The sequence below is a fragment of the Cupressus sempervirens genome, chromosome 6 (assembly GCF_028749045.1).
Source record: "Cupressus sempervirens isolate cs-2001-9-10 chromosome 6, ASM2874904v1, whole genome shotgun sequence".
NCBI lineage: Eukaryota > Viridiplantae > Streptophyta > Pinopsida > Cupressales > Cupressaceae > Cupressus > Cupressus sempervirens.
In genome coordinates, this window is record NC_143123.1 from 243,862,786 (window position 1) to 243,888,356 (window position 25,571).

Sequence of the window (25,571 nt, forward strand, 5' to 3'; positions counted from 1 at the left end):
TAATGAGGAGGGGGAAAAAGTTTCAATTCTAGGAACATTTTCATGGATGACACTCAAACTCAAGTGTCGGACGATAAAGAAAGGAATACTGAGACAACCCATGTTTCAGTTAGCTTCTCACTTAAACCCCTTACTTTTTGTGATGAGACAAGCAAAAAGGATAATTCCCCAATTACCATTTCTTCCCCTGTTAAGGAAAATTTGAAGATTTCTTCTAACCCACGGGTGCTATAGGATAAACCAAAGGGATAGAAAATGAAGGAGGTTGCTGCTACAAAGGTCGAGGAGCATAAAGAGGAGATGGTGACAGTGGAGGAGCATTACCGAAACCTGGAGGAAAGAGTCAAGGCTTTGGAGGAGGGGTTTTTCACCTTCTCCAAGTTTGGACTTAAAGTTACTCATGCTGCTACAACTACCCTCCAATTGCTGGCATAGGAGAAGGAGGAAGTTGTCTTGGACATGGAGGACAATAAATTACTCTTTAAGTTCCTTGCTGACGACTGGGCCCAAATTCTTCTTCATGCAAGAGGAAACGGGAAAAAAGAAATCTAAGTCTTTTTTTATTTCTGTTTAGTTATGGGGTCCATGGATCCAAAGACTTTATATACTGTTAGGATAGTTATAGTTTTGCTAGTTATCAACTGTAATTATGTTTTTATTAGGCCTGGGTGCCTCGTTGGACTTTGGTTAGTTGCTAGGGTTCCTTTCAGGTTCTAGCTCTCTTGTTTTAGGTTCTTATCTCTGTCTGATGGTTCTCCTGTTCTTTTTCTTTGTTTTTGCTACTGGTTGGTAATGTGCTGGTTACCAACCTTTTGACTGTTAAGGGCCGACCCCCTTGCTTTTGGTCACTTTTAATTTCAAAAACATACGTCATAATTAAGTAATCTTGTTTTACCTAAAGTCTAGTAAAAAATATTTATACAATCAGAAGACTAATAATTGTATTACTTTAAGCTAAACCAACCTACTCAAAGGTTTATCTTTTTTAATTAAATGATTGTAGTGGGCATCCCGTGATGAATATAGTGGTTACTTAACAATTCAAGTATATGTACTCTAAATGCTTAACTATATATAACCTAGTTGCAACATGCATATGGCCATTGGTATTTCCTTAAATTACAAAAAAAAAAAATTAAAAATTGTAGTCATATTTTTGCCTTGTAAATTTGGGCATGACTGCCACCATTTTATACTTTTACCCTTGAGCATTTAGGTCAAGTTAGTGTTGTTAAGCATAACTTCTATCATGATTTTGAGCAGAAGGAATGGATAAGGATAATTCTTAGTAGGGTACATGATAATATGTATTGGATGAGAGATACAATAGTAGAAATCACAACTGAATTGATTCATGAAGTCACTAGTTTAAGAAACAAAGGCATAAATCTATTCAATGAGAAAAATGTGAAGAAACCAATCCAACAGAACATTGAAACTAAATGGAATGGTAGAGGCACAGTTCTAAGTTTAATTAAACAAGATGATGTTAGGTTCTTTAGTAAGATCATGGAGTATAAGACATGTTCTATTTCTAAAGAAGATGAGGTTCTAGTAGGAATAGTTAATGCAACATATAAGATGTGCATTGAGAAATTTGAAGTGAACTTATTTGAATTCCTTAAACAACAACTTCTTGACAACCTTGAAAGGATCAAGAAGGCTAAATATGCAAGTTTCATATTTGAGTCTTTGATTACACATACATTCTTTCATATTTTGAAAATATTTCCTTGTGTACCAACATCATAATGGAACAATGATAATTGTACCATGGAATTACTAACTGATATGTATAGGAGACACACCATTGATAAAATTGACAACAACATTTCCTTGATAGTGAAAACATTTCAGACTAATATGAAACAGAGGGTAAGAATACCCAATTCAATGGTTGATAATTACAAATATGATATACGTTTCATGGTTGAGACTGACAAGACCTACAAGGAAGTAATAATTCAAAGAGTGTTTTTTGTAGAACCCTTAGGTTATGATATCATTGAATCCTTAAGTTTGATTCAGACCCCAAGAGTAGCAAATTTGTAACATTTGAAGAAAATATAAAGGAAGCACAAAAATTAAAAATTGAAAAGGCAACAAAGAAAAGAGTTGACATCATAGTGAAGAATATTTTGAAGGAGTCTCAGATGATAAATGAAGAGTTTGTTGAGGAAAAACATATTGTATTAGAAGTTAGAGCAAGAAGATAGTCAAGTGTATTGTTGGTCCATCCCTTGTCTATTCAAGAAGCATCTAGAACTCCTATTGAAGTAGATACAACACCAGTAGTGTCTACCCCTGTAGCACAGTCTGTAAAACCAATTATTACTACACCTGTGACATAGATTGTTTAGCTTGAGGAGGAGAGAGAGAAGTGAGAATTATAAGTGCTCAATATGCAACTACAATTGCTACAAGAAGGTCAACTAGGCTTGGACTTACAATTGGTCTTATAGAAGTAAAGCAAGAGAAAATAGACTCTCCTAGACCCAAGAGAGTAAAAGAAATGGCTATTGGACTAAGGAAGAGATAAAATGTGTTACCCAACTATGGTGGAAAGTAGAAGAAGCCACAAGAAGAGGAAGTGGGAGTAGTTAAGAAGATGAGAGGTCAAATCTTATCCCCACAAGATTAACCGAAAAAAGAAGAAAGCAGTAGCAAGAAGAAAAGCAATTGGAAGCCAAAGATTGAAAACATGAATGAATATATCATAGAGGAAAGAAATTCAGAGAAGTTAAAGTAATATTATGATAGGTACACTATTAATGACAAGAGAAATCTAGATGTAGTAGTAATCAAGTACTATCAAGTTCAAAATACCACTAATCAACATTCATAGAGAACTACTAAAGGAGATGTATGATAGGCTACATGCATCTAGGCTCAAGTATACATATGAGGAAGAAGAATTAAGAGATGAAATTATTATAAATTGATTTGATGTAAAGAACAAAATGTAGATGAAGAGGATACAATAGAGGTTATATCCTCTTATTTGAGACAAAATGAGAGTCATAAGGCTTATGGGAGGATTAAACGAATTAGAACTAAGGAGGAAAATAGAGGAACTAGTTAATCAAACACTTAATGGACCAATAAAAAAGCTTATGTTGATGAGGTAGAAATTGAAATGGTTACATCTACATCAACAACAATAATCACATCAGAGGTAGAGATAAAATTGGACATCACACTAGCAACAACAATATTGGAAAAGCCACAAGATACCATTGAAATGATAATAGAGGCTCAAACATTTAATACCATTTTGGATGCAACTAAGAAATAAGGAGATGAAAACATGGTGATAAGGGGAGCTACTATCACTTTTAATACTGGCGAGGATCCCTTTTCTAGTACTAAAATAGATCCCTTTGGAAGTTAGCAAGACTTTTGCCTTGGCAATTTGGTCATAGAGCATAACATGGATTACTTAAGTTTAATCCCCAAAGTAGAGGAAGATAACAAGGAAGAAGAAAATTAGAGGAAAATAAAGAGGAGGAAATAGAGGAGGTTGAAGGACATAAACATGATGACCAAGAGGTTAGACAAGAAGAAGAAGGAACACCATAGGTCATGGTAGAGGCAAGTGTGCCACCACAGTTAGAGTAGCCAAAAGAGCAAGAAGGCGACCATAATTGACAACTACAATTGCAAACACCACCAAGGGAATCTAGCAAGAATACCCCAAGTTCTTCTAGATCACCATTGGATGCATTCTTGGCCAACATTATTGGCAACACACCTACAACAACATCATATGACACTAACATTGATAAACTTGGTAAGATTTCCACCTTTTCTATAAACAAAATCATTGAGAAGAGAATGTGATCATGAGTACACAAAATACTCTTGAAAAGGTAACAAATAAGTTGCAAAGAACTATTCAAATGTGTTACCAAATATATTTTTCTCATGTTTTGGGATGGTTTAGTCTTGAGTCTTTTCTTAATCCTAAAGTTGAACTTGAAATTTCGTCTGGCTTCAACTTCAAGTTCGAGCTTGCATCAATCTTCTACGTGTTAAAGTCCCCTTCCTGTCCCCGAGTCGGTCTTGGTGAAATTGAAGTTGAAGTTGAAGCCCGATCAACTCAAACTTCAACTTCAACTTCAATGTTGATTTGGTATACTGACATTTTGTTTTAATGCAGGTTTCCAATCTTCAAGCCAAAAAGCATGGTGGGTTCTAATAAAAACACTTCCCAAGGCAGGCAGGATAATAAATAAGAACTTTAAGGTGGTATGTGTTCAGATACAACAAGATTTGGTGAAAGGGTAAATTTGTCATTTCATAATGACATGGAGTAACAATACACATGCAGATTTGATGGGCATTTAAACAAATTATTCAGAGGGTCTTTTCCAATGTATGGCACATGAATAAGTAATTATTGCATTTACTTGCCATATCTGTTCTACAATTTCCTTTGTAAGTCATCCCTTAAATGCATTCATTTTACCTTTTCCCTACTCATTTCACCATTTGCAAAGAAATTCCAGTACCATTGAGTAGGGAGAACGAATCATAGGCTATAGCTCTATCAAACTGTAAGTGTGTTGCCATAACCCTCTACAATTTCATTTGTGCTTGCTTTATTTTGAAGTAATTCAATTTGTATCTTTTCAAACCTATCTTTCAAGTAGCAAGTCATGACGTTATTTCATCCTAAAATGCCCAAGTTTGAAAAGCCATGTTTTCTTAGTTCTTTGCCTGAAATTCATGATACATTTTTGGTTAGTCATTAAGAGAACCAGAAACACCCAATCAAGCCCTATTTATCAAAAGATAGCTAATAGTGGGTTATTGGAAGCCGTCGCCTTTCCTGTTGCAATCACATGCCCAGAACTAGTTATCGAGTGTGCAAACCATTATGACCTAGACACTAGGTGCATCAAGAAAGTTTCAGGGGAGGTAATAGTTAGGATTAACAGAACTAGTGTCTATTCAGCCTTTAGAATTCCCCACAAAGAGCCCTATGAGCCATGTATGTTCAAGGAAGCAGAGCACCTATATGCCAAAAGAAAAAGAAACTATGATAATAAGGTAGCCCAATTCTAGCTCCTAAAACTTGTAGAGGGGGTTTCAAGGTTGCCACAGCCTCTAACTATTAAGCATTTCATAAAGGAAATTGCAGACATTGTACTCTTGCTGAATAGGATTAAGGGAAATGAACATGCATTTCATTGGGAGCCTTGGATGTATTTCTTCATCAAAAAGATTGTTGAAGGGAGTAAGTTCATTAACTGGGCCAACCTGACTGCCGAGAATTTGTACAAAGGTTTAATAGTTGTCACCAACTTTTGTTCATTTTTCTTATCTTCCTATTTGATTTATATCCTAGCAGCATCTAAAGAATGGGAAAATCTCCCACATGCACCTTGGACCGATGAAATGCCCATTTACCAGTATTACATTGATCTTCAGGAGGTTGCATTATGTAAGGAGTTTAGGAGGGTAAATGATGTCTTTCTAGGAAGACTGGTCTTTGAACTTCAAGGTAATGAAAATGATAGGCTGTCTGAAGGAGGCATGCAAGTTGTACAAATCTATGGCTACTTTTATATTCAATTTCCCAGGTTCACATATATTAGGATGAGTGGATTTTCTGGTGAACCATTGAGGTTACCTCGTTACTGTTTAGATTCTATAGTTTTATCTGAAATATGTAGACAATTCGTTTCTGTGGTAGAGTCTTTTGAGATTCCTAAAAGGTCTTCTTTTGTATTTTTCCCTATTGAAATTGGACATTATAGATGCCCCAACCTAAAGCAAGCTATGTTAGAAAAGGAACCATTGGCTCGTTTATGCTTTAAACCCTTCTCCTCTCGCGAAGATTTTGATTATATAGGTTATGTCAAAAATAATGTTAAAAATGTAGTCTCTCTTGTTCACACTCTGCAGTTGGAAGATTATTGGCCGAATTGCCTTAATGAATTTGAAGTAGGAAAAGGATATGGTCATGCCTAATTGTTAAACAAATCATTATGTTTAATGTGGATCTTAATACATGTGGGTTGAAGGAGGATAATTCTAAAGAGGTGCTTGATCCATTCTACATCAAATAGATTGAGTGCATGTCCATTCTCAAAATTGATTGGGGAAGGAAAGAAGAATATGATGTTTTCTCTCGGACTAAGGATGTGCTAGCTAGAACTGAAAATTGGATAAAATAAAAAACTGTTACCACTTCTGACCTTTATGGGAAGTTTTCAAAAAGAAAAAGTAAAAAGGCTCTCAAAAAGAAAAAAGAGATCACTAATCAAGATATTCATGATCCTATTGCAGGTCTAGTTGAAGTAGTTCCAGAGCCACTTCAACTTCAAGTTCAAAAGGGTACTCCTAAGACAAAGCGGGTGACCCATTCAAGCATAAGGAAGGTGTCAACCACCAAAAGCAAGGGTACCATAACAATTGATCTCAAGGTTGCAGAAGAACTACCCATGGTAGACAGTGCACCTGAACCTCAAAACTTGCCAGTAAATACTGAGGGCCAAGAAAGTAATCTTGCCTTAGCCAAATTCTCCCCTACTACTGACAAAGAAAAAGTCACACCTAAATGGTTGGAAACTTCTATGGAGAAGAAGAGGAGCATGGTTCCTCTTTCCATGCCAATCAATTATTTAGTTAGTAAGTGTTTGGGAAAAACACCTAAGGTGAAGAAGGCAAGGACTGAAGCAAGGATCAAATTTGATAAGAATTCTGGGCATTGGTTAGTTGAGATAGCCACACCACCAGATGGAAGCTCACACAAATCCCTAGCTCCTCAAGACTACCAGATAACAAAATTCGATCTAGGAAAAGGGAACCATGAGGTCGATATGGAATTCTTCGAAGCCTCTAATAAAAAGATTGCACACAGAGTATGGAAAGATGGACATGAGAAATAAGAAATGAAGGAAACTATCAAGAACATGGAAAAATATATTAATGCTATCCTTCATCATGAAGCAAAGTTGATCAGCGAGATGTCAGCGATCATTGATGTGTCCTCTGCAACTAACCAACAATCTCTTGAGAACCTGCACAAATGTAAAGTAGTTGCAAAAACAACAAGAGAATGGGTGCAAGGTGTCTTGGATGACACCGTGAAACATATAGGTCACCTAGATAAGGCTTCAAAAGAAATATTAACCATTACTAAAAAGGTGGAAACAAGCAATGAAGGATATGAGAAGGAGAGAAATAATTGGGCAAAGGTAGTGATATGGCTAGAAGATGTCCAAAAATTTAGATTGCAAAAATTCTAGGCCAAATGTCTTGTGGCAAGCTTAGATGAGAAGGCCCTGTATGTGATCAAAGACTGATTGAATGGAGAAATGAAGCATTGATACAGGGTGTGACTGAGATCAAGGAAAAGCTACAAGAAATTAAGATCATACACTAGATAATTTAAGGTGACCTTAAGTGGTTTATCAAGTAGTTCACAGGTAAGGAAGATGACTTCATTGCCCAATCCAAAGGGGTAATCAGGGAGGTTCAAAAAAGTTCCAAGAACTCCAAGAGAAGAAGCCACCAACTAAGCAAGGTTTTTCTAATGTAGCACATATTGAAGCCATTCTAATCATTAATCTGAAGCATTTAGAAATGCATGAAGAGAAAATAGCTAATTTGAAGAAAGAAAAAGAAATCTAGAAGTAGCGGTTCGATTACATTGGTCTGCCACATTAGTTTTTCATCTAAGCCTTTTCAACTACCTATGAAACGTGGAAAGCGGTAAGAAACATGGCCAGTGGAGATGACGCTACTTGATTGAAAAAAGCTATTACACATAGTTGCTTAGTTGTTCTTTTTTTGTCATTTTGCTTTTCTTGCTTTCTTGTTAACAGTTATGTTAACCAAGAGACTATCTTACTCCTGGTGGGGTAATTTTGGCATCTGTCCAGCCCCATTCCTATAAATATGTAATAACCAGTATGGCATAGGGTTAATTTCCAGTAGATCAATAGACAAGATTATTTTTGTCTGTGGTTTAATTTCAAGTTTTAGAAGTAGCATTTCAGAACTTTGCAAATACGAAGAAAACTTTGTAGTTTGATTTTGGTTAAAGGCTTTGTAAGTAGATACTGTTATCTGCTTATTTAAATTAGTATTTCTAACGATACTATTTATGCAAAAGCTCTTAGTTGTGTTTGTTATTGATTTTGAAGTTGTCAATTCAGAACTCGGGATGCTAGGAGAAGTTAGTTTTATTAAATCTTCTTGCTCGATTGTTTCATTTTCAGTTATGTGGATAATCTTGATAATTAAAATCGAGTGGTTCTTCAACATAAAAGTTTTTTTTGTATTGATGAGATAAAATAAGTTGATTCAACAATGTCAACAGATTGTATTCTAAAAAGGTCATTTCATTGAATTTTAAGATCAAAAATTCTTTATTTGCAATAAAGGTAGTTGTGCCTGTTTTATTGAAGAAACTTTAAGCAGAGAATTCCTTAGCCCTGTATAGGAATTCATTTGTTGGTATACATTTTTCTCTATTTTACATATAAAAATCATATGGGAAAAATTGTTTACTAACAAAATGTAAACCTCAAAGACTCCTCCAAAAAAGAAGGAAATGAAGGTAATGGAAGTGTTTGATAATTAATTCACCACACTTGTAGAGGTTGCAACATCTTAGGCACAAATTGCACATGATGCTAAGTTATTTAGTACTATTTGCAACAACATCAAGAATGACTTATCAAACTTGGATATTTGCATTCAATAGTTAAGGAGCCGTGTGAGTGAAGGAAATGAACTATATGGGAACTATGCATTTTTACACAACTTCATCCAAGCCATCTTTACTAAGATTAAGAGCAAAGAGAATGAATTGACCAACATGGTAAATGAATTGTAGAAACTTGACACAATAGTCATAGACTTGGAGCAAAGAATCAATAAGGCTCATGGTGAGAAGAGAATGTTTGAGCAAAACAAAGAAAGGATCTTAAAGAGGTTCTCACTACTTAGAGAGCATTTATTAGTGAAGATTGATCTAGTGGAACAACAAATTGAGGAATGTTTGAAGAAAAAGAATCATATGCAAAATTTGCATACTCAAATATTCAAGCAATAAAATATGCATCATATGGATTATGTGCATTGATAAGTGTATCTAATTTGTTGGCATTATTTTGAATAACTTGCGGGGGTGGGGGGGGGGTTGTGAGGGGGGTGAATCAATTATCTAGTGGAACAAAAAATTGAGGAATGTTTGAAGAAAAAGAATCATATACAAAATTTGCATACTCAAATATTCAAGCAATAAAATATGCATCATATGGACTATGTGCATTGATAAGTGTATCTAATTTGTTGGCATTATTTTGAATAACTTGGGGGGGGGGGGGGGTTAGGGGGGTGAATCAATTATCTAAGGTCTAGATGCACAAATAGAAATTTTCATTACTAATCAGATCGACTTCCATAAAACCTTAACAAGCATGCATCCATTAGATCATACAATACTTAAACTTTGTAGGTTACTGTCCTAGGTCAAAACAACTTTGCAAAAATGTAAATATGAAACACCATAAGAACATTCACACAATTTGACACAAGGATTTAATGTGGAAACCCAATTTGGGAAAAAAACCAGTAACATGCTACTAATTCTCACTCTTTTGAAGTGATGCCCTGTGAAAAGCCAACCTTGTTAAAGGTTACAACACATACTATTAAATGTGACCTAGTTAAAGGATTTCAATCAACCTACTAGGAGTGAGCCTTATTAGAGAACTTTAGACCATTCCATTAGAATGTCACCCGGTTAAAGGATTTACAAATGACTATTAGGTCAACCTTAATCTGAAGGATTTTATCCACACTAGTACAATTATTAGAAAGTAACAATAAGACTTGATCTGATAAAAAGTTACAAGCTCAATTGTAGATTATAGTTCTCTATTTCAGTCCTCCATTCTACTTGGCATTCATACTCTTTAGCTCTGATAGCTTGTTCACCCTTGAGGCATTCATTCCCTGATTCTTTGTGTGCCAATTACAGTCTCTACTATTCAGCTACTAGATGAAGCAATACCCTAGACTCCTTGTCTTTCTTAGGTTCTCGCACATGTCAACCTTTTCTTTTGACTAGCTATCTCTATAAATACAAAATTTAGATATTTTTTTGCTTAACCATAATTGTCCATTTTAGGGTTATGTAGGCTTAGGTAGGATTCAATGAATATAACCACTTTTTCATTTTGTTCCTCTAGAAACTTCCCCTACAATATTCCTTGAATTTGCCTCAAAATGGTTTACCTTGAATTCTATGCCACAAAATCATAATAGTTATCTTCCACACACTTTACATAATTCAAGAAATCAAACTAGTTGGCTCAGATTCATCAAATCTTCAATTTAACACTGTTTGTTGTCACTCAACATCTATATTGTTTTGTCACTTGACCAACACTAGTTCACTTGGCAAATAGTAAAGTTTATTGATGCTCGACACCAACTAAACTTTACTTAGCATATACTAACATTTAGTCAGCTTGCACTATTTTTCATCTTTTCTTGACACCTCTTTATTTTCACTCAGCTTCAATTGAGTTCTTCTCGGCTTGCAGTGACTGCTCGACAAGGCTTGGCAAACACTTTTCTGACTTGATCTTCTTCCAATCTTAACTTGACTAATCTTTCATTTCAAACTTTAAGTAGATAAACAATACACTATAGTATCAATGTCTTACTTGGTCTAAGTGCTTCTTTTACATACTAGATAAATCGACCTTTCTCTAGGTGCTCTTGTTATCTCCTCTTTTCAAATCCTCTTCATCAATCAACTAAATGATAGATTTTAGACCAAAAAGAAATTTTCTTACTAGTAGGTAGCAGGTTTGACATCATTGATAAAATAATGATTATTCCATTATAGGTTCTTCACTTCAAAATAATCTCTTTTCAATAATCTCCCTCTTTGGCATCGATGACAAACCAATACCAACAAAAATGCTAAAAAGAAAATAATATCTTTGAAATTTCTCCCTCTATTAGTATATGTCCTTCCTCTGTATAGGGTAATGTAAGCTTTTTTCAATGCATCTCTCTTATATCTCCCTCTGTAGGTTATTTTTCTCTTTCTCTATCTCCCTCGTTGGAGTATCTCACCCTCTTTATGATATTCAAGTACTTATCTCCCTCTTTGAAAACAATGCCAAAGAATTGTCATATCTATATGTAGATATAATCAATTGAGGTTCTCCCTCTTTCACCTTGCATGTGACTATGAGTCTTCTAATTCAACTCCTTAATTACTTTAGGCAATTGCTAAAGTAAGACCCATTGCAATAATTTGTAATATATAACATTCAACTTAGTTGATGTAGTGCACTACTCATGCTTCTTATGTAGCTTTGGATAGGGGTATCACCCCTCGTTTACCACTAAGATAGTCATGTTCATCCTTAGGTAAAGATTTTGTGAAAATATAAGCTATCTATTCTTTTGTATTCACATATTCCATCCTCACTTCTTTGTCTTGAACCAACTCTCTCAAGTAATGATACTTGATTGCAATGTGCTTAGACTTTGTGTGGATTATAGGGTTCTTTGATATGTTTATAACACTTGTATTATCACAGTAAAGTACCATATGTTCAGTGATTTCCTCCTTCATACCTTTGAGTAGCTATTTGATCCATATCACATTTGTACAATTTACTACAACAACCACATATTCAGCTTCAGTAGTAGATTGAGATTTACAATTTTTTTTCTTACTGGTCTAGGTCACCAATCTCTTTCCTAAGAAAAATGCTCCACTACTTGTACTCTCTCTATCATCAATGTTTCTAGCCCACTCAACATCTATATAGGCTCTTAACTTAAATTTTTCATTTTTCTTGTAGAATAGACCATAGTCTTATGTTCCTTTCATATATATCATAATTCTCTTAACAACCATCAAATGATTCTCTTTGGGATTTGCAAAAAATCTTGCAACAATCCCAACAACTAATGTAATGTCAGGTTTGTTATCCACAACATATTGCAACTTGACAGTCATAGACTTGTACAATGTTTGATTCACATAAGCCGAGTCATCATTCTTTGAAATTTTGTGTCTTGTCACCATATGAGTGCTAACTGGTTTTAAATCCTCTAATTCAAAAGTTTTCAATATTCCCTTCACATATTTAGACTAAGTGATGTATATACCATATTTCATCTGATATACTTGCAAACCAATAAAGAACTTGATCTCTCCAAACATAGACATCTCAAATTATTTCTTCATTTCATTTGCAAATGCCTTAGATAATGCATTTTGACCCCCAAATATGATATCATCAACAAAAATTTCAGCTAGTAAAATACCTTTACCTCCTTCTGTCTTCAAGTATAGATTATTGTTATCATCAGTCTTTTCAAAACTGGTCTTCACAAGATAATTGTGAAGCCTTTCATACTATGCTCTTGGTGCTTGCTTTAAACCATATAAAGCTTTGTGTAGTCTACACACCACATTCTTGTTGTTTGGATCAACAAATTCTTTAGGATATTCTACGTAAACTTCTTCTTCTAATATACCATTCAAAAATGTTGACTTCACATCCATTTGATAAACTTTGAAACCTTTGTATGACGAGTAAGAAAGTAGAGTTCTTACTCCTTCCAATCTTGCAACTAGGTCAAATGTTTCTCTATCATCAATTCCGTCTTCTTGCATATACCCCTTGAAAACTAATCTTGCCTTATTGATCATGACTTCACCATTCTCATCTAACTTGTTTCTATACACCCACTTGGTTCCAATCACATTCTTGTTCTCTAGTTTGGGTACTAGAATCCATGTTTTATTCCTCTCAATCTGATCAATCTCTTCTTTCATGGCTTTACTCTAATCTTCATTCTCTAAGGCATATTTCATTGTCTTAGGCTCATGCATTCTTAAAAAACATGTATCACTCTTCAGCATGTTCCTTGTCATTAGTCTAGATTCTTTATCTCCAATAATTTGTTCAACAGGGTGATGTCTTCTAACATACTTTGACAATCTTGGTTCTGCTCTTCTTTCTTCAATGGGTCTTGTTGTCATAAAATTTGGCACCCTTGTCCAAAGTTTTTACCTAAGGACAACCTTGTGAAACATGGAAACAACCTCCAAGCTGTGGGACTTGAATTGTGAGGTTGAGTCTCTAGAGAAGGTCAACTTCCTTTGCTATCTGGATGCACCTAACTACTCTTGGAGAGGAAAAGGGAGAAGGTATACATAAAAGAAAACTACCTAATCTATTCTAAGGATGTGATGTACCAAAATAGAGTGTTTGATCTTATCTTTGCCCATAAATACACAATTAACCAGTTATAACCTCAAGGAATATAGATTCAGACTTTGCTTAATCCAACAAACACATGTAGATCAGACAATAAAATAATGCTATAGGAAGAAACTTCACTTAATATAATTTAAATTCCAAAATAGATACAATCATGCAAATTGCAAAATATGAACAAGGACATTAACCCGAGGCAAAGAGTCTTGCACAGTGTGTTAATGGCTGAAAGAGACACACTAGAGAATTACAATGGCTTAGAGGCATGAGAAATTACAGGAGCATGCATGGGGATCAATACTAGAGAATCAAAGAAAGATCAACCCTTTGAAAGGGTAAAAAACTTCCTTTTATAGTTCAAGCATAAGTGAGAAACTTCTACTAGAAGCTAAAGCACAACTACCATCATTGAGATAATCACAGAGATTGAGAAAAATTGATCTTGAAGAAGACCCAGATGCAAGAAAATTCAATATTTTGCCAAAAAGAATGACCCTAAGAAGATAGAAGTGGTGATCATTAATGCATAACTAGGTAGATGGATAACTAGGTGATGAGTGCATGTTTCTTTTGCATTTACTAGGGATGGGAAATGCTAAAAACAATCTACAAACGATTAAAAATTTGATCTGCCATTAAGAGTCATTTCTTCCTCGCTATTGGCACGCCAAGTCAGATGTATCAATAGGTAAATACTATTCAATTCTCATCTATGTACCTTTTCTGCAATTCTATTGGTTGAAGACCCTTTTCTTTTTTAGCTTGGACTAGTGAAACACCTTCATCATGGCCAACTCAAGGCTCTACAATCTTACAATCATCAACTTGTCTTAACATTAGGCCCTCCTTTGAAGTCTCTTTATGATCTTATGATCACTATGATGCTATGACAAACCCTTTTTCTTCATACATGTGGAAGACTTCCTCAGCCGCACCTATGATCTTATGACAATTGCGTATTGTGAGATCATAACTCTTCTTACCATCTCTCACAACCATATGCTTCTATAATGTTATGATAGCTAAATGTTGTAACATTCGCATCTTTAACATTTAACTTCATGATCTTACACTAGATCATGAAATCATAGCATGGACACATGATTGTATGATCATAGCTCTGACCTTTTACCTCTCTCGATCTAAAGAAATGGGACCCACTGGGGACACGTGTTAGGACCTCACCATGTCACCATGGATGTCCTTCATGAAACTTACATTAGCAACAAAATGATGACCACTTGATCATAATCCATCTGACGGCTCGCAAAATACACCAATTCATTTTAGAACTTGACTAATAGAAACACTGCCTTTCACCGACTCATCTGTCAATCTATCCACCTCACCTACGGCCCATAAGAAAGATAGGACCCACATGCCACATGTTAACCTCTTTCTATGTCGCATAAATTAAAGTACTCATTGTATATGAGCAATGTTAGTATGCTAATAGAAAGCAAATTTAAATAAAGCTTCTACAAACTAAACAAAATTCATAAACTTCAAGATAGACTAAGATGAGCTCTCAATTGAGAATATGAGCCATTAATGGGCTCTCTCAATAAGAAGCTCTCTTGTTGAGTGGCTTTGTCTAAATAGATAGGATGTATGCTCAAGCTTATGCTTCAAAAAGGGCTTCAAATGGAGTTGGAATTTGGGTGTGAGTGTATGGTTTTGATGTAAAATGGCATTATGACTTTACTTCATGGATTGTGTTGTTTTGCAAAGGGGAAGGATCCAATTTATAGGCAAGATGCTTGAGGGATTGAGGGCTAAGATGCAAGGATGGGGAAAAGCTCATGGAGGGCTCAGATTGCATGAGAAGAGAGCACATGGATTGTGCTTCCTTACAGCCAATCAAGGAGTGACACATGTCACATGGTGAGAGGATGGAGGAAAGGGGAAGGATGAGTCAACAAAGGAGGCTCAAGGGATAAAATTTTCATAAAGACCCTCATAATGGCTTGTAAGAGTAATAAAAGGGCTTGGAAGAGTCATTTATGGCCTAGTGGGCTTCATAAAGTTTTATGGTTGAGATATTTTGAGGGAGATGAGAGTAATTTCGACTTGGGCTTGATTAGGAAGGTTTTAAGCTTGCTTAGGCTTGTGCAAATGATTAGAGGATGGATTAGGATGGTTTAGGATTAGCGTAGGGATAGGCAAGTGGATGGCATTTAATGAGGGTGGGTGAAGGAGGAGATATTTGTTAACTTTGGCTTGGGTTAGTAAGTCTTAACCCATTTTTAAGGAATGTGACAAGGTTAGGAGGGGATTAGGATTAGGTTTAAAGACATCTTCTAGAAGAGTCTAGACTTTGGATGAGGATAAAGACTTTCTAGAATAGTCTAGAATTTCCTAGGATGAGGATGAAGACTTTCTAGAAGAATCTAGAACTTCTTAGGATGAGGATAAATTAGATTTTTAAGAAATAAATAAAGTTTTATCTATTTCAAGGGTTTGGGTTGAGGAGATATTTATTAAAACTTTTTTAATAAACATGAGGATTAATATTTAATCTTAATTAAATATTTTGAGTTGGGATTAGGGGTAGGAAATGATGGGATTAGCCTTTAATCAAAATTAAAGAAGGATTAGAAGATTTTGGAAGAGGTTAGTGGTCTTAAAGAAATTGGCCAAGTTTTGGGCAAAATTTTTTTATTTATTTATTTTGGATTTTTTGGTCAATTTATTAATTAAATAATTAATAAATAAGGAAATAATATTTAAATAAGATTTAAACATTTTTGTTAGGGATTCCTTAATTAAATATTTTTAATTAAGATAAAGGGATTTAATGGCATAAAAATAAATAAATAAATAAATTAATAAATGATGATGTCATCAAGAATTTTTCAAAAAATAAAAATACTTTATTTTCTAAAGGTTTTTAGGTGTCTACACTCATAGCTTTCCATAATGACATAGTGAGGACCATAGATCTCGAGAAGATCAATGGCTGGGAATATGTATGGTGCACTCCATCAAAACTAAGGAAAGAGGGTCCACCATGCTACGTGTCCATTTATTTCTTTGTCACCTTCCATAAGACCCTTGTAAACTTATAAGGCAATAAGGTGATGACCTTAGATCTAGGGAGATGTAGTGGTATGAAAAGTTACGTCCCCACAAAAATATTAAAACATGACTTGACCTTGGGACTTAGAATATAATGCACATAACCAAAGTATTCTCACATGCCCTAATATTTGAAATTTCAAATATATGAATGTTAAGGTATGCTTATGTCTTGAATTCATCCTTTTGGTGGGAAGTCATTTTTAGTTAACAATTCTAGTGACTCAGAGGGGATGCAAGCTTGCTATGCATATGACCAGTGACCTAAAGCATCCATTGGGCTATAGAGTCAAAAAACATGAAAATTCGCCCTGTCAGAAACCATGATACTGAAAATTGTGACTCTCTATAATCTCAAAACTCAAGAAAACTGCCTCTGCTGCAAAACATGTGCTCAACACTTCTTGGAAATAGGAACAAACGAGAAACAAGCTATTCTAACTATGTATAGGAAAAATCAAATTTCCTTAGAAATCGGGTTTGAGATGTATCCCATTAACTAGAATAGGCATAATTTCACCATCATGCCTGCTTAACTAGAAAGCATTAGCCAACTTGCAATTGACAACCACATAGGGACCACTCCATAACATATTAAATTTTGAGTGCCTCCTTGGTTTTGCCCTATCTACATCCCATTTAATACAAGATCACCTTCTTTAAAAATTCTAACCCCAACCTTCCTATCAAAGGACTTCTTGACTTTTTGTTGATGTGCTTCTAGGGTCCACATGGCTTGTTTTCTTTTCCCTTATAGCTCCATCAGTTTTTCCATTTTTATGGACATAGCATCATTTTCAATCAGCTCCAACTAATGAGCTAGTTCAAGAGTAGGAAATTCTAGTGAAATAGGAAGTCTAGCTTCCTTTCCATATACCAACATAAAAGGAGAATTTCCTATAGCTCTCTTAGGTGTTATTTTGTCAGCTCATAGTGCTCTTTTCAACTTTTGATGCCAACACCTCTAGTTATCCTCTATAGTCCTTTTCATAATTCTGATTAGATTCTTGTTAGATGACTCAACCAATCCATTACATTGAGGATAGTAGTTTGAGGATATGCTCAAGTAGATATTATGATAAATTGCCCATGCACAAATCTGAGATCCTATAATTTTTTTGCATTATTTGAAATAATGGTTGAAGGGGCACCAAACCTGGTCATAATTCCATCAAGGAATTCAAAAAATAAAGATTTTGTAGTATCATTCAATGCTATTTCCTCTGTCCATCTAGTAAAGTAATCTATAGTAGCTAGAATCCATTTGTGACCAAAGTTGGAAGGTGGATTGATGGGGCCTACAAAGTCCAATCCCCATTGAGCAAAAGGATAATCCACCTAAATGGGATGAAGAGGAAGAGCTGCAAGTCTTTTCTTACCAGAAAAGAAAGCACATTTTTGATACTTTTTTACATGTCTATGACAATCATGGAATAAGGATGGCCAATAGTAACCAGATCTCATAATGTTCATTGCAGTTGTCCTTGCTAAAAAGTGGCCACCATTAGGACCACCATGAAGCTCCTTGATCACCCTATCAACTTGATCTGCATCAATACATCTTAGCAAAGTTCCACTAAAGTCTCTCCTAAATAGGATACCATCATCTATAGCATAGAGGATTGACTACAATCTAAACTATATCTTTTTAGCCTTATCCAACCCTTGAGGACATCCATTCCCTACTAAGAAGGCCTTCATGTCATCTATCCAACTCCTTGGATTATCATTTCTTGCTTCTTGCTATTTTATCAATACCATAGGAACTTCCTCATCTGATTCTTGAGATGAGATCATCTATTTGCACAATCCTTTTTCCCTTACCAACTTGGTAATCTTAATGTCCACATCATACTCTATTACCCTGGTGACCCATCCAACTTTCTTCTCACTAATGTCTTTGCTCAAAAGAAAGTCCTTCACACTGGCATGGGGTACTAACAAAAGGATCTTGTTATGAGACAAAAGGTGTCTGAATTTATTCAAAGCTCTTATGCCTACAAGGGCTTACTTCTTTATGTAACTGTATTTGTCTTTATATTCCCTAATCCCTTCACTAAAGAAGGCAATAGGATATCCTTTATTCTTATCATTTTTTTGAGTCAAGACAAAAGAAATTCTTGATTAACCAGCTATGGTATAAAGAATGAAATCCTTTTCAAAATTTAGATTGATGAGATTAGGGGCTGAGGCTACAGCTACTTTTATCTCTTCAAAACTTACCTTCCCTTCCTTGGTCCATGAAAATAACATATTACTTTTAAGCATAATTGTAAGGAGTTTCACCATGGTAGCTAAATTAGGGATAAATCTCCTCCCAAAATCTATCATACCAAGAAAACTTTGTAGCCCCTTTTTGTGGCTAGGAAGGGAGAGAACAATTATTGCCTTTGTTCTTTCTAGGTCAATGGTTAAACCATCCTTAGATCAATGTGTCATAACAATTTTCCTTGATTAGTAATGAAGACACACTTGCTTGGGTTCAGTGTCACTCCATACTCTCTACATCTTATGAATACTTTCCTAAGATGACCAAAATGATTTGCTATATTCTTTGAATACACTATGATATCATCAAGGTAAACCAACACAAACCTTTCAATCATGTTCTTGAATGGCATCTCTATTGCCTTTTGAAATGTGGCACCCACATTTGTTATCCCAAAAGGCATTTTACTATAAGCATAGGTGCCCCACTTTGTTGTGAATGCAGTCTTACACCCGTCGATCTCTTTAACCAGCAATTGATTGTAACTAAGGAATCCATCAAGAAATAAAAACCTCTCTAAGCCACTAACCTTAGACAATATTTGTTCCATGGAAGGGAGAGGGTGATGGTCCTTAAGAGAAGCCTAGTTAAGGTCCCTAAAGTCTACACATAGTCTTATCTCTCCATTCTTCTTCCTAATAGGGACAAGGTTTGCCATCAATGATGAGTGCTTGATAGGGAAAATTATATTAGCCTCAATCAACTTGGATAGCTCTCTTCTCATTAATGGCTCAATCTTGGGATTCACTTGCCTTTGTTTTTGCTTTACTAGTCTGGCATTATCAATTAAATCTATGGTGTGCTAAAACAAACTAGGGTCAAAACCCTTTAAATCATCATATGTCCAAACAAATACATCATTAAATTCTTGACATAGATGAATGAAATTCTCTTGCTTAGTTTTGGAACATACCTTTCCTAAATTGAGAGTCTTTCCATCAAAAACCATGAATGATATATGATCATCATTGTTAGTAGCTAAGTTCATGCTTCTATTTCTTGCTTGGTCATTGGGATTGAAGATACCTTCTAAGGTAATGAGACCCTTAGGCAACTTATTAGAACTAAGATTGGTGATCTAATCCCCATACTGGTCATGCAACCTTGATTGATTTCTTTCTAAGATTTTTTCCTCACTTTGCAAGAAGCTTACAATTTGTGCATCAAATTCAAACACTTGCCAATTGGTGTTGTTGTTAGGAATAGCGGGCCTAACTACCACTTTAATCTAGTGCTTCTTTTCAGCTTCAAGGTTCTTTGGTAGATCATAAGATGCACCCACTACTGCAAGTCTATTAGTATGTCTATTCTCTATCCTAGGGATGCTTTGAATATTAAATGCATCAAAATTTTCAAGCAAATCCAATACTCTATGTTTAGAAGACTTGAGAAAACCACTCTTAGTGACATTTTGATTTCTCACCTAATTAACCACCAACTCACTATCTCCATATACACTTAATGCTTGCATTCCTCTATTTTGAGCCAGCGGAATACCTTGAATCAAGGATTCATACTCGACCACATTATTGGCACAACTAAATTGAAGCCTAAAGGAGAAGTACTACCTTACTAGTGTAGGAGAAATGAACATCACACCAGCCCCTGATCCATTCTTATTTCTTGATCCATCAAAGTACATAATCCGTATCCCACTCAGATCTTCTTTGGTCTTAATAAGATTAGGGACAAGAGTGTCTTTTTTTGATATATAATAGGTACCAAGGCTTGTCTCGAGGGTTTCTGATATGGGATCAAACTAATATGCATTAGCCCATTCATCTAAGTGATAATTAGGTATCTTTGTTAGAGAACTGGCAGGCTCATTTATTATGTCATTCTCATCCACCTCTAGGATAGTGTAATTCATATTAATGAGATTAGGTGTACAAGGCTCAATATGATGAAGAGCTAGAGGTTCTTCTCTAATTGAATCTTTGGTCCCATATCTTGTTCTAAAAAATATATATGACCAGTCAGAAGAGATGTAACCACCTAGTTGGGTAGTGAAGTCTCTTGAAAGATAGATGGCAAAGTGTGGCTTGACCTCAACAATCGATATATCTTGAGTTATAATACAACCAGGGCATGCATGTAGGGTGATTTCAACATTCTTAAGGATCCCTACAGCCTTGACAATACTACCATCCCATTTTAATACATCCCTAACAATAGGCTCATATTTCATTTGTAAAGCATCAGCAACACACAGGCATGATAGAACTACTAGCCCTTGAAACAATCATGCAATTGTGGAATAGTTTACCCCCTATAATCAGAGAAACATAAAATGAAGGAGGTCTAACCTTTTTACTTATTTCTACATGCCTTTATGGTTATACTAGGCTTATCGTACTTTCTATGCTAGGTGGCTGATCCTTTGGTTCAATACTCTCTAATTCTTGCTACAACAATATTTTTTGCATAGGTAAGTAGCAACGAAATTCTACATTGAAATATTTGCATTTTTTTTCTTCATCTATTCTACCACACTAAATGAAGCATTAGATGCTTTGGTGAAAGCCTTGGGAGTTGCATGTGTAGGGGGTTGAGCTAGAATAACTTGGGGGCCATTCACATCTCCTATACAATTACTTTATCTTTGTTGTTGAGGAGCATTGGATTGATCATTTGCCACTTGTACATGAGGTACTATATTTGATGTTGAAGAAGCTTGGTTAGGAGGAGGAGGGGTATCATCTTCAACAATTCTTCTTTTGCTCCTAGTATTATAAGCGGTGGAGTCCCGATTTATATTACAGTGTTCCTCCACTTGATGTTTCATGAAAGAGCAATCACCCTGTCTTTGCATATGTGAGGTGTCTCTAGATTGGCTTCCATTATATGAATATCTAGCTATAGGCTTTTAACCTGTTAGAACCAAATAAGATTCAACCTTTTGACACATACAATAGGTGTAGGAGTAATTGCAAGAGGGGCAAAAATCTTGGTCTTGAGCCATATTATTTTGAGGGACTATGACCCTATTGTGATTTGTACTTGAAGTAGAGGCATGACTGTTCTGCCTACTCTGATAAAAAGAAGTATTCCCATGGTTATGATTTGGAGGCCTACCATTGTTTAGGGTTTGATATTGCAATTGAGAAGCCTTATTACCTTGAGCTTGCTACCTCTCCAAAGTCACCACTTTGTTGCTTACTTGTTGCATCACAGAGAAGTTGTCTTCCAACTTCTTCTCTTGACCTTGCAATCTTTTATCTATGTTCAACATCATAGATTGCATCATCTCCTTGATTTAATCCATTCCATTTGAAGATGTGGAAGCTTGCGGGGATAGAGCAAGGAGTTATGATGTGGAAGTTGTGGGAATAGGGGCTATTATTGGTTGGTGATTTGGGATATCAGGGAAGAAAGGCATAGGAGGCCTTGGAGCTAACTTTCCTCCTTTTATCAATATGTTTTCTGCTTTTATTTCTATTCCATAAGCATCAGGTAAGGTATCTCCTCCCATGGTTTGGATTGTAGTGGTAATATCACTATTAAAAGCTTTGAGGTAATGTAAGAAGACATTATTAGGGGCAGGCTTTACTAAAGTAGGTATTCTATCCCATGTCTTTTGAAATATATAGTTGAAATTAGTCATACATTCATGGGGAGCACTTTTTATACTAGTTGGTTGTTCTAAAAGTTACAAATAGTCACTTTTGTCCTCAAAATGTTGACATAGTCCTACTCCTAATCCATCCCAATTCATTATAGAATCATGTGATAGACCCATATACCATTATAGGCCTTTCCCTTTTAAAGATGAAGCTAGGAGTCTAATGGCCACATCATCTTCTGTAATACCATGGATATTGCAGACATTTGCAACCTCTTGAATATGTTCTAATGGAGAGATAGAAGTTTCACTAGTAAATTTAGGTACTTCCACCATTAAAGGTGGCAAAAGCATGAGCTATAGCTATATAAGTAAGTGGTCTATTGATATGAGCTGATGGTATTTTAGGTTGAGATCTAACAAAAAGAGGAGTGGAAATTGATCTTAAGGTGTATGGATTTCTTTTGTACTCTTAACTAGTGATAGAGACAATATGGTCTTCCTTCTTCTAGGATTAGAACATGAAAGCTATTGGTATTGGAAATTACCTCTAGAAGATGCCCATGTCTCAGCCTTGGGTATGAATCACAAAAATTTTGGTTTGAAACTAGGTGTGAATGATGTAGAGTTTCCAAGTGCTTTGTGAAAAAGAGCCTCTTGAATGCCTGGAACTCTGAGAGCAACACTATCTTTGTTGGAAATCTGATTGAAATGATCACTATCAAAGAGGGAGATTGTTGCAAAGAAGGAAGATGATTGATAAAGAATTTTTTCAATCATTGTTTTGTCATTGATGTTAAACTTGCTATTTCTTGGAATGACAATTGCTTATAAGATCCAAGTACTATCACTTTGTTTATTGATGAAGAGGATTTAGTCAACTAGATGTAACAAAAGTACCTAAGGGAAAGGTTGAGTTATGGTTTTGTAATGAAGTGCAAGGATCAGTTAAGACATTGGTAAAATGATGTATTGATAGTTTACTCAAGGACACAGAGGTTGGCCACACTTAGAAACTTTAAAAGTATAAGTTGTAATAAGGTTGACTGCAAGGCTTAACTAAGTTCATTAGTGAGTGTCGAGCAAGCTAGTTAGAGCCAAGAAAATTTTTAGTTAGAGCTGAGCAAATGAAAAATCTAGTGTGTGCCGAGTGATACAGAAGGAGCCAAGTGTGTTTAGGTGCCGAGTGAAGTAACAGGTTCCGAACATCAGAAAAACTTAGTGGATGTCGAGTGAATCCATAGTAGGTGTCGAGCGTCAGTAAAATGTAGTTGATGCTGAGTAACACAGTGTGTTTTGAGCACCATAATTTCAATAGTGTTGAACTACTGCATTATTTGAAAAGTCAAAGATTCACCAAATCTGAGCCAACAAAGTTGCTACCTTGAATTTTGTGAACTAGTTAGAGGATAAGGATGATGAGCTAGTGGCACAAAATTTTATATAAACCATTTTTTAGCGCATTCAAGAGGATTTTTCAAGATGTTTCTAGAAGAAACAAGATGTGGGTTAGATTTAATGAATCCTACCTAATCCATTCAAACTAAAATCAAAGGAGGGAAGAATTGATTGGGAAAAGCAATTACAAACTTCTATTTAAAGAGTCATAGACCAAGAAGCTAGAGTTGCTGGTGTGCCAAAATTGTGAAGTGGTTGAAGGGTGTCAAGGAGAAGGCATCAAGAGGAGAACGAAGAATAGAGCACAAAGACTTTGCTTTGATAAGTGGTTAGAAAGAGAGGATTACACTAGTACATCAAGTGTGAAGACTCAAGGAGACAAATCTTGAGAGGAGGATAAGCTGTCAGAGTTGCATAGACCAAAAGCCAGGCAATCCGAAGAGCTAAACATAGATCTAAAATTTGCAAGATAAGTTATGAGTTGTATCAGATTAAAAGCCCTTGTTGTTACTTTCTAACAATTATATCAATTAGGGTAAAAATTCTATGGACTTAGGTTGGTTTAAAAACCATTTGTAAATCCTTTAATAGGGTGGCATTCCAAGTGAATGTTCTAAAGTCCTCTAACTAGGCCCACTTCTAATAGGGTGGTTAAATCCTTTAACCAGGTTACATTTAATAGTGTGTTGTAGCCTTCCACAGGGCATCACTTCAGAAGAGTGAGAATTGAGTAGCATGTTATTGGTGGTTTTTTCCAAATTGGGTTTCCACATAAATCATTATGTTATGTGTTGATTCTTCATGTGTTATGCTTGCATGTTGATTTATAGTAACTTGCTAAGTAGGAAAGTTTAAGCTTTGATGAATGAACAGTTTAATAGGCTCACTTTACTTGATGAAAAGTTTGAATTGGACATTTGGACCTTGAATAATTGATTCACCTCCCACCCCTTAGTTATTCTAAAGCATTTCTAACAGTTGGTATTAGAGCCATCTACTGATTTAGTTTAAAGGTACTAGAAGCAGAAAGATCAAGATGTCCAAGAGAGAAGTTCCCAAGCTCAATAAAGATAACTTTATTGCATGGGAAAGTCTAATGAAACTTCACCTTGGATCAATAGGTGACTATGAAAAACCTCAATTGGAGTGGCACATGTAGATCTAGCTGGACCCCTCTTTGTAGATGATTTGAACAAAAGGAAGGAGCATAATCATGCAATGCTGGAGATTGCCTCTACACTCAACTATGTTGAATTTGATGACATCAAGGGATGTGATTTTGCATTCAAGATGTGGAAAGTCTTGTTAGATATCTATGGAGGAGATTAGAATGTTCAAAGAGAAAAAAGAGAAAGCCTCAGAGGAAAGTTTGATGACATGAAAATGGAGAAAGGTGAGAATGATGCTCAATATGCCTCTAGAATGAAAGAAGTGGTAAGTGCAATAAGAAGTCTAGATGATCATTTGGAAGATGATACAATCAATAGTAAATACTTAAGAACCCTATTCCCTATCTATGCTATAAGAGTTTCAGCCATCCAAGAGTTAAGGCGTGTCCCAGGAAATTAGCTAACTTTTGAAGGAATAGTAGGAAGACTCACTGCTTTTGAGTTGTCCAATTTTGATAACTACAAATTTGAGAGTCTTGAATCTTCTTTTAAGGCCAAGATGACATTTAAAGACACTGAGGAGGTAAAATCAAAGAAGAAGAGTAGAAAAGGAAAGCATGCATCTAGTGACAATAGCACAGATGAAGAAGACGTGGAACAATTGGAAGCATTATTGGCTAGAAGATTTCATAGAGGCAAAGGTAAATTCAAAGGTAAGAGACCTATCATTTGTTTTAATTGCAATGAAGTAGGTCATATTTCTACAAGATGTACATAGAAGAAGAACTAAAAAGAAGGAAATAAGTACAAGAACAAAAGAGAAGATAATAGCAGAGATTACAAGGACAAAGGCAAAATATGTTACGTTGTTGAAGAGG